This window comes from Rhincodon typus, chromosome 37, assembly GCF_021869965.1.
Source record: "Rhincodon typus isolate 14 chromosome 37, sRhiTyp1.1, whole genome shotgun sequence".
Lineage (NCBI taxonomy): Eukaryota > Metazoa > Chordata > Chondrichthyes > Orectolobiformes > Rhincodontidae > Rhincodon > Rhincodon typus.
Genome location: NC_063368.1, coordinates 19,262,894 through 19,273,425, shown reverse-complemented (window position 1 = coordinate 19,273,425; position 10,532 = coordinate 19,262,894). Strand labels below are relative to the sequence as shown.

Below are 10,532 nucleotides of genomic sequence, written 5' to 3'. Positions count from 1 at the left end.
AAGAGCATCAAAGAATTGTAGGCGATCTGGTGCCAGAATTCAACAAAAAAAAACGCAGTTCAGCGCCCACATCCTTTGATTTTCTCACCAAATGACTTTCTAGTTCCCTCTTAAAATAATTGTTATTATCAGCTCCTTCACTTCCTCAGCAGTCCCTTTTGATTCATTTAACCTTCCTTTGTGACTGCTTTGTTCCATTTGCTCGTGTACCGTCTCCTGAGCTTATTGCAAAGTTAACTTGCAGTATTGATAATCTCTCAAATTGGAATCTCTCAGTCTGTATTTTGAATCAGTATAGTACAGCAAAACTGCACTAGCACTGCGCAGTCTGTGTACAGGTTTATTATGCATAAGATAATGAGATGTAGGAGTAGAAGTAGGATATTCAGTCCATCAAGTCTGTTACCGTTCAGTAAGATCATGGCTGATTTGATCATCCTCAAATCCACCTTCCAGCCATTCCTACATAATCATTAATTCCTTTCCTAATTAAAAATCTGTCCATCTCAGCCTGGAATATACTTAAGCCTCTACAGCCTTTTGTGGTAAAGAATTCCACAGATTCACTACTCTCCGAGAAGAAGTTTTCCTCATTTCTGTTTTAAATGGGAAACTACTTACCATGTGACTATGCCCTCTGGTCCTAGAAACAATGTCTTGGTATCTACGCTGTCAAACCCACTAAGAATTTTGTATGTTATGATGAGGTTACCTCATTCTTTTAAACTCCAATGAGTACAGGCCCGTCCTCCTGAAAATAAGATCTTTCCATACCTGGGATCAACTTAGAAAGCTTTCTGTGGGCTGCCTCTGATGCCAAGATGTCTTTCCTTTGATAAAGGGACTAAAAACTGTTTTCTATGGGTGATCTATCTAGTGTTTTGTATGGTTTTAGCAAGACACGGGGTGACAGATTAAAAAGGGACTAACCATGTAAGTTCAAAGTCAGGTCCTACTGCCAGGATGAGAATCTTTGGTGAGGCATCTTGAAGCTTTTGAACAATATCACATAAGGCATAATTCCATTCAAAGTGAAGCTGCTTTGGAATTCATTTGAGTTCCAGTGGATAACATGCACTTATGAAACTTCAGGAATCATTTAGTCGTTTTCATTCTTACACAGCTTTTGTTACTTATCCTAAATGTCCTTGAGAAGGTGATGAGCCACCTACTTGAACCTCTATAGTCCAAGTGGCAAAGGCAAACACAGTACTAGTAGGAACTGCAGATGCTGGAGAATCTGAGATAACAAGGTGGTAGAGCTGGATGAACACAGCAGGCCAAGCAGCATCAGAAGAACAGGAAGGCTGAAGAAGGGTCTAGGCCCGAAACGTCAGCCTTCCTGCTCCTCTGATGCTGCTTGGCCTGCTGTGTTCATCCAGCTCGACACCTTGTTATCTCAGACACAGTGCTGTTTGAGAATGAGTTCTAGGGTTTTGACCTAGTGACTGGTGATATATTTCCGAGTCGGGATGATGTGAGGGTGCTGTTTTTCATCCATTGCCTTTGTTTTCCCAGGCGGTCAAGATCACTGTTAGTACTGTCAAAGGAGCTCTGGGTTACTGCAGTACATTTTGTGTATTGAAGACACTGCTGTGACCCAGGCGGAAGTAAATGTAAAATGGATAACCAGTCTTGCAAGCTTCTTTAATTTGAATGGTGTCACGCTTCTTGAGCACTGTTGGAGCTGCATCCCTTCAAACAAGTGAAAGGTATTCCATCTCATTGTGTCTAGTGGATGGTGAACAGACTTTGGGGAGTGACAAGATGAGTTACTTGTTTCAGAATTCTCGGCCTCTGATTTACCCTTGCCTTTTTTTGACTGGTCCAGTTCAGTTTACTGTCAATGGGGCATTCAGCAATGCTAATGCTATTTTGAAGTCAAGGACAGGTGGTTTGATTCTCCGATTGGCGATGACCATTGTCTGGTACTTGCGTGGCATATTTATATGAATGTTATTTTCCGCTTAACTGCCCAAGAATGAATGTTGTCTTCATCTTGCTGCATGTGGGCGATTACTACTTTGGCGTATGAGATGTTGCAAATAATTCAGTGATATTTCCACTTTTGCCTTGGGTGCTGGTATGATTATTGATGAAGGAGCTGAAGGTGGTTTGGTTTAGAATGTGACTTAGTGTCTTGTGGACTTAAAAGGTACTATGTAAAAGCAAGGCCTCTGATTTTTCCTTTGTGCAGTTCGTGTGCATTGACTATTGACGCCGATCTATTTTAAATGTAAACTAGCCAAATCATTTTCAAGTTTATATGACTGATGTTAGAATACTAAGAGGAACTTTAAATTGACAATTGAAATTTAAGTGGATTATCTAGCTGTGTAGTCTGTAATCATCCTGTGCCATTGAAATTCAGTGATGAAACTTCAGCAAGGAACTCTTTTATTTCATGTCAACCCTGCACCCCCAATCCCACATTGCTCCAAACTGTCTTAATTGTATTTGGACTTAGTGCAACATTGTAAAACATCTGGTACATCAGGAACTTTACTTTCAAAATTTTCATTTGACCTCTGTGCACTTTTGTGTCAAATATCAGCTCATTGCTGTACCATTGTCGTAATTTGAAACTCGGATGTATTTTTGAGTTTAGGCATGTTTTATTGCTGCCGGGCTTGTAGAATAAAAACGTACATAAAATAATCGTGGTTGAAAGGTGAGTATTGGCCACAACACCATGGAGAACTCCTCCGTTCTTCAAACTAACAATCGTAGGACTTCAAAGGAGGGTGGACCTTGGTATACCATCTCACCCAAAAGTTGGCACCTCCAACAGTGTAGTGCTCCCTCAGAACTGCACTGCAATGTTAGCCTCTTTATGGATTTCTATCTTTGCAGTGGAACATGAATCTATTGGGAAAATCAAAGATTTCTTCTGCATCTGTCTGCTGTGCCTCTGATTTAATGCTAACTCTGAGATGTGTGCATGTTGAGGATTTTAACCTTGGTAAATATAAACTTATTTCTCACTTGTATAATTTTACCACTTTTATATTGCATACAATTCTGGTTGTCCTCCTATAGGAAGGATGTTGTTAAATGTGAGAGGGCGCAGAAAAGATTTGCAAGGATGTTGCTGGGACTGGAGAGTTTGCGTTATAGGGAGAGGTTGAATAGGCTGGGACTTTTTTCCTTATTGGAGGCTGAGTGGTGACCATATAAAGATTTATGTAGTCGTAAGGGGCATGGATCGGGTGAATAGCCTAGGATGGGAGAGTCCAAAGCTAGAGGGCATAGGTTTAAGGTGAGAAGGGAAAGATTTAAAATGGGCCTGAGGAGTAATTTTTTCAGGCAGAGGTTGGTGCATGTATAGAACGAGTTGCCAGAGGAAGTGTGGAGATAAGTACAATTACAACATTTAAAAGGCTGGATGGGTATATGAATAGGACGGGATTTGAGGGATATGGGCCAAATGCTGGCAAATGGGACTAGGTCAGATTGGGATGCCTGATCCGTGTAGATAAGTTGAACTGGAGGATCTTTTTCAGTGCTGTATGACTCTGTGACTACAACTGCTTAGCTTCTAAAATGTGCTGCTGTTTCTTGGTGAATTTTGATGAGGGACTTATTTATCGTGTCACCTGTTTTTTAAAAAAATCCGATAGTTGTCGGTTTGTTTACATACTTCGATCAGAATTTCTTTTGATGTATCTGTTGATATGCTTACTTTGACTCTGACGGTGGTCTGTAATATGTTTTGGTCAAGAGCCACTCAAGTGTTGTGAAATTGCTGTGGAATATACGACCTGCTGCTATGCACAATTACTAAGTTGAGGGAAGTATTTCTAAAAGGAAAGGGAAAAACGTGCATGACCGATAGTATTATGCAATTTTACTTCACTCTTTTTTTTCATCCCTCTGATCAGTCAACTAATGCTCTTTTGGTATAGTACTCTCTTATCAATTTGCTGTACAGAATAATGAGAAGCAACAGAATTAAATCCATCTAGGGTAAAATTCCACCACTGTTTAGGCTGTCAATGCAAGTTCAGGTGCATTAGTTCAGCGAATTCAAAAATGACCAGGGAGTGGGGCAACAAATGTGATCAACTTGTGTCAGTTAAATGGTGTTATTTCATTGTTAGATTTGGCGAAGCAGTTTTTACATCTACAACAACTTTGGATTTATATAGCACCTTTTAGAATGGTAAACCATCCCAAGGTGCTGCACGGGAGCAAGCCGTATAAGCAGATGACTAAAAAAGGTAGGCATCTTGGTTAAAGCAGTAGGCATCTTAAAGGAGAAAAGAACAGTGGAGAGTGTTGGGGAGGCCATTCTGTAGCCTGGGCCTAGACAGCTGAAGAGATATTCACTAAGGGTGGATTGATTCAAATTAGGATACTTGAATGCAGAGATCTTGGGGGATTGTAGTGTTAAAGAAGGTGAGAGTTGGGGAGCAGTGAAGCATTGAAGGGATTTGAAAGCAAGGACGAGGATTTTTAAAGTTGAGCCGCTGCCCGACTAGAGCCATCATAGGTCAGCGAGTACAATGGAGATGGGAGGATTGAGAACAATTGTAATATTGTTACTCTAGCTGTCACAAAATAAATTAGTGTCGGTTTGCTTGTGTATACTTCCTAAATGTGCAGTTAATAATGTTCAATTAGTTATTTTGTGGTTTGTTGTCCTTACCTTGTTCTGATGGCATGGGGATGCAGCATTCCATGGGGCTTGCAAAATGCTAGTCTATTGCAGACTTTTTTTGAACTTTCTTGGCTAGCATACTAGACTAAGAAAAGTATGTGAAGAGAAAATAAGCATTTTCCTGACTTGTGAACAGTTTACAATCAATTAAGTGCTTTTGAAGTGTAGTCGTTCTAGTAATGTAGGAAATGTGGCTGCCTTTGTGTGCATGCCAAGCTCCCACAAACAGCTTTGTGCAAATGAACAGACCTGTTCTTGTGATTTCTGGTGAGAGATAAATATTTGCCAGGACACAGGAAAACTTTCCAGCTCTTCTTGTGGCATAATGGGAGCTTTTACATCCACTTGAGTTTAGGAGGAACCTTAGTTTAATCTTTTATTCTGAAAGACGTTTGCCCCTCTCAATGCAGCACTGGAGTGTAATTTTTGTGGCCAAGTCTCTGAAGTGAGATTGGAACCCACAATCTTAATGTGGTGAATTATATTGAGAATGACTGCAGGCAGGTCTTCTTGAGCTAATTTTATTTACACCTCAATAGTGGGCAATGTAACAAAATACTGAAATCTTGCAATAAACTGCAATCTATCGCCACTTAAATCTTGTCCATATGCTATTTTATCTTTTAATGTATGTAACTTCCCAGATATAATAGAACTGAACCAAACCAATGTAGACAACAGGTGGTTACAGATTTGTTAATGTAGTCATGACCAAGGCATATGACTGATATCGAGAGACTGACATGCATGCTAGTATGTGTTTAATGGAAAATGGTATTTATTTAATTAATTAAAATTAAAATTGTAATTTAAAAATCTTTTCCCTACATATTTTCAATTAACCTATTTGGCTTTTTGTCTTTCTTTCTAGTATTTCTATCCATGTCCTCTGTTCTGTCAATCTCTGATTTGAATCTGAATTTGACTATTGATTCCGCTTAATGGTTTTGATTGTGACGTTGATTTGTCTTGATCAAAGATCCAGACTCACTTTGTCTATCAATGAATTATGATATTGGCAAACTTTGTTTAAAGTTTTTGAGAGGAAACTTTGTTTCTTTGGGACTGTCACTTTTTCTAACTTTCACTTGGGGGTGTAAAAGGAACTTGAACTTTTGGAGGTTGACTATACGCTGTCAGATTTCCTGTTTTAAGCAATTGATTTACAGAACACCGACAGAATCTCTGTGCTCAAGATATGTAAAACTGACTAGCCTCTTTAGAACAGTTTAAGTTACATACATTCCCTTGTCACCTTGGTTTTTCACCATGACCTTCTGACAACACAACTGTCAAAGCCTCAGGTATCATGACTCATCTTTTTGCTTTGTTTCCTTTATCTTTTACTTTGCTATTGATGCTCATTGTAAGCAAGCCAAGCCTTGTTTCAGTGGCATATTTAAATACTAATTCAGAAGATGAGCAACCAGTTGTACTCCGTAGGGTTGTCCTATAAGGGAGCAGAAAAATGTTTAGATTGTTCAAAGAGAAATGTGGAAATTGCCTAACTTGTCACCTGACATCTACTTCATAAACAGCTATTCAACATTTGTACCTTTTCTTTCTGTACCACCATTTATTTTGATGCTGTGAGATGTAGTGGTATTAGAATGTGTATGACTCAAATATTTGATCAGTGAAAAGCTTTGTTTGCGAGCAGTACAAGCAGATCATAGTAAGCAAGGACATACAGATCATAGTGTGGAAAAAACTTAAAGGCATACAGGTTATGTCGCACAGGGCGTGCAGTAGGCAAGATCAACATTAGCAAAATCAGCATTATTTGAAGTTAGAGAGCCCATTCATCAAACTCTTCCGACTTGAACATAATATTATCTGACCCCAACATATGTGGCAAGTCAACTCTTCAAAACCTCATGTTCTGGTATTTGTGATGCCACAAATTAAGCATTACTCAACATTTATTGCTTTTTTTTGACTGAAACTTCTCAACTTGAGTATTTTGCTGACTAACCTTGTTAAAGTGTGTGAAACAAAAGTTTTAATCTTTTCCATACTGTGTAATATTATGTGAGGTAACAACAGTATCCTTAACCCTTGTGGTGAGGCATCATATCTTAAAATCAGTTGTTTCTTGGGATAACAGTGGGCCAAAACAACATTGCGAGTCAGTGCTGTCTAGTTTAAATTCTTTTTGACACTCAACCGAGCACTCCCAATCTTTTCCTCCTCTGAGCAGTTGATTCATTGGAGTAAATGTTGTTGAACTTGGGGACCATTGTGTCTTATTCTATGAATGTATTAAGTTCTTTGTCTGATATCTCTGCTTTTAAATACACTTGATCTTCTCATGGAATGGATACCTTCATCTGTTTGGTACCTATGTATGTTACACTAGGAACAACACTTTTATTTTGGCTTTGCTGTAATCATGAAGTTCAGCTATGCCTTTGTTCACCCCTACCCTGTTTTTTTTTCCCTCTGCCTTACTGCTAGTTAGCATATTATCTAAGAAGCAGCATACTACTTTTATCCCACTTTGTGAATCAGGCACTATGTTCTGCAACACTGCAGTCACCATATACATCGCATGAATGCATGATACAGAGTTCCTTGCTCTTCTCAGTTAATTCTAATTGCAGATGTGTGTTTGACAAATTTATCTTACCAAACACTTCTCTATTGGTTAAATTAGAAAACAGATCTTCACTCCTCTGCAGAGGTTAAATCTGATCCATTGTTTGTGGATCACTTAACCTTGTCTATCACAGCCTGCTTCCGCGGTTTGGCCTACAAGTGGTCCTGTGTTATAGCTTCACAGAGTTTTGCACCTCTTCATTAGGTATGCCTAGTGCTGATCCTGACATGCCCTCTGTGCACTTCATTGAATGTTGGCTCCCTGGCTTGATGGTAGAATGTGGGTTGTGGTTGAATAAAATCCTGCTGCAGTCGAGTTGCAAGATTTGTTTAACATCCGTCTTATGCCACGCTACATGATAGAGCATATCCTCAATGTGAAGATGGGGCTTTTGCTCCACGAGAGAGTATGGTGCTTATTGCTATCAGAACTGACACGGGAAGGTGCACCTGTAGCTGGTAGATTGTTAAAGGTGAGGTCAAAAACATTTTTCCCACTAATGGATCCCTTGCCACCTTTTGCAGTCCCTGTCTAGCAGCTATGTCCTTCAGGTTTCTGTCAATTTGGTTGGTAGTTGTGCTGTCAAGTCACAGTTGATTGACATTGAAGTTCCCCATTCAGTATACATTCTGCGCTGTTGCTACCGTCAGTGCTGCTTCCAGTTGATCTTCACCATGAAGAAGTATTCAGCTAAGGTGGGAAGGTAGATGGTATTTGGGAGCTTATCTTGCCCATGTTTGACCTTATGCCATTAGATGTCTTAATGTCAGATATCCTCTAACTGATCCCTAATGTAAATAACTTGGCCAAGTGTAACTGCTGCCCCCTGACAAGATGTCAGCATCACTTGCGGGTGAGCACTTGGCCCAAACTGTGGTGTCCAGTATATGCATGACTGAACCATGATATTTTCTGGTTCAAGGCTGGTGCATTGGTGTTGCACAGATTCCAATTCCTGGTGAGCTCATTTGTTACTTAATGTGGCTCTTATCCCAGAATCATTGTCTTGAGACCCATGTTAAGTGGTAATGTATCAAAAAGATTAAATTTAAAGAGGCATAAAGGCCCATTGTTGCATGTACAAGAATTATGACAAGTTAACCTGTGCTTTCTGGGAGAGCCCAACTACTGAAGAATACATTCATTTATAGAAGATGGTAAAAATTAATAAATAATGCCAATTGAGTAAGCTGATATGTTTTGGTATTGGTCTAGGTCTTTCTGATAGGATATTTTGCGTGGATGAATTTCTGAAAATTTGAAAGTGATGACAATTGAAAAGATGATTTTAGTAAACAGTGAAGTCAAACATGATTCTGTTTAATTTATTCTCATAATACAAAGTTTATATTTGCAATATCTAAATCAGGGTATCTCTCTGGTTGCAACAGATGAAATATGTTATAAAACATCACCTGCATTTAAAAGCATAACTCTCTTTCTGATACTCCCTCTCTGCATAAGCAAGAAATGTTCTTAATGTTGTGACACAACATCAGCTATATTTGTAAGCCAACCTCTTCCCATTAGGGAAATTTGTTCCTTCTGACTACTGCCAATAGGCAGTAATAAGATGCAGCACCCTATTGCACTCAAACATTAACTTCACTGAACACTAGAATACTGTTAAGTGATAACCAGTCCGTTTCACGCTAGTTTTGCAGAAATAAATCTGACTTGGAGACTTCTTGTATTCGCCTGTGATAATCGACACAGTTAGAGTTACATCAATGTGAAAGTAAGCAGTGAATCATTTTTACCGTGGGTGTTGGAATTGTATCTTCAGCCATGTTACACTCAACTACCGTGTGTTTGTTTTTGGCTTTGAGTGCAACTGTTTATCTTCCTGCTCAATGATATCTGCTTCTATTTCCACGTCTATGATGTACACATCGATGATTTCCAGATATCCAAACTCTACCATGACTTGGAGCATAATTGTTTCTTTGACTCCTTTTGGATACGATTGGCTAGCTCACAAGCAAAACACTTTGACTGGAATGGGGGCATTTAAGTACTATAACTTGGAAATTTCTTATACTAAATCAAGGTGATTGTATCAACCTAGTGACAAAACAGAAATTGCTGGAAAAGCTCAGTACGTCTGGAAACATCTGTGGAGACAAATCAGAGTTAACACTTTGGGTCCAATGACCCTTCCTCAGAAGTCTGTTTGACCCGAAACATTAACTCTTCCTGGAAAAGCCAGAATAGCGGACACGTCCCTCCCTTATGCGCTCAATGCTTTTCATGCTTTGTTTGACAAGAATGCCAGCGGAACAGTGTCACCTGCCCTGACAGCCCGAGACGCACCTGTTCACTCAGTCACTGCTGCAGATGTCTGAAATGCCTTCCTGAGAGTAAACCCAAGGGAAAGTGACTGGCCTGGATGGAGTTCTTGGCCGTGCACTTGGATCCTGTGCGGACCAGCTGGAGGAGGTATTTACCGACATCTTCAACTTCTCCGTCCTATAAGCTGAAGTCCCCACCTGCTTCAAAAAGGCCATCATCATCTTGGTACCAAAGAAAACACATACAACATGCCTCAACGACTACTGCCCAGTGGCTCTGACCTCCGTAATTATGAATTACTTTGAGAGGCTAATCATGCCTAACATCAACTGTAGCCTCCCAGCCTCCCTCAATCCCTTGCAATTTGCCTTCTGGCACAACAGGTCCATGGTAGATGCCATTTCCCTAGCCCTGCACTCATCCCTGGATCATTTGGATAGTAAAGATACCTACATCAGGCCTCTACTTATTCACTACAGCTCTGCCTTCAACGCTATAACCCCAACCAAGCTAATCCCCAAACTCCAAGACCTTGGTCTTGGCTCTGCTCTCTGCAACTGGATCCTCTGCTTCCTGACCCATAGACCGCCATCAATGAAGATAGACAAAGCACCTTCTCCACAACAATCCTCAACACCTGTGCCCCGCAAGGATGAGGACTCAGCCTCCTACTGTACTGCTTGTACACTCATGACTGTGTGGCCAAATTTCATTCAAACGCCATGTATAAATTTTCTGACGGCACCACCATTGTAGGCTGGGTATCAAACAATGACGAGACAGAACGGTTAGTGTCATGGTGCAAAGATAACAATCTCTCCCTCAACGTCAGCTAAACTGAAGAGCTGATCATCAACTTCAGGAAGAAAGGAGGAGGACATGCCCCATCTACATCAACGAAGCTGAGGTGGAGAGGGTTGAGAGCATCAAGTTCCTAGGAGTGGCAATAACCAACAATCTGTCCTGGGCCACCCACGGAAA

General features: G+C 40.2%; 1 long non-coding RNA gene across 1 annotated transcript in view; it reads left to right on the top strand.

The window, feature by feature from the left end:
- Positions 1-1,523: 1,523 nt before the first annotated feature.
- LOC109937711 overlaps positions 1,524-10,532 on the top strand; it is a 51,060-nt gene continuing 42,051 nt past the window's right edge. Inside the window, exon 1 of the long non-coding RNA XR_002261606.2 lies at positions 1,524-1,712. This is a non-coding gene — a long non-coding RNA (uncharacterized LOC109937711). The remainder of the gene's footprint in view (positions 1,713-10,532) is intronic.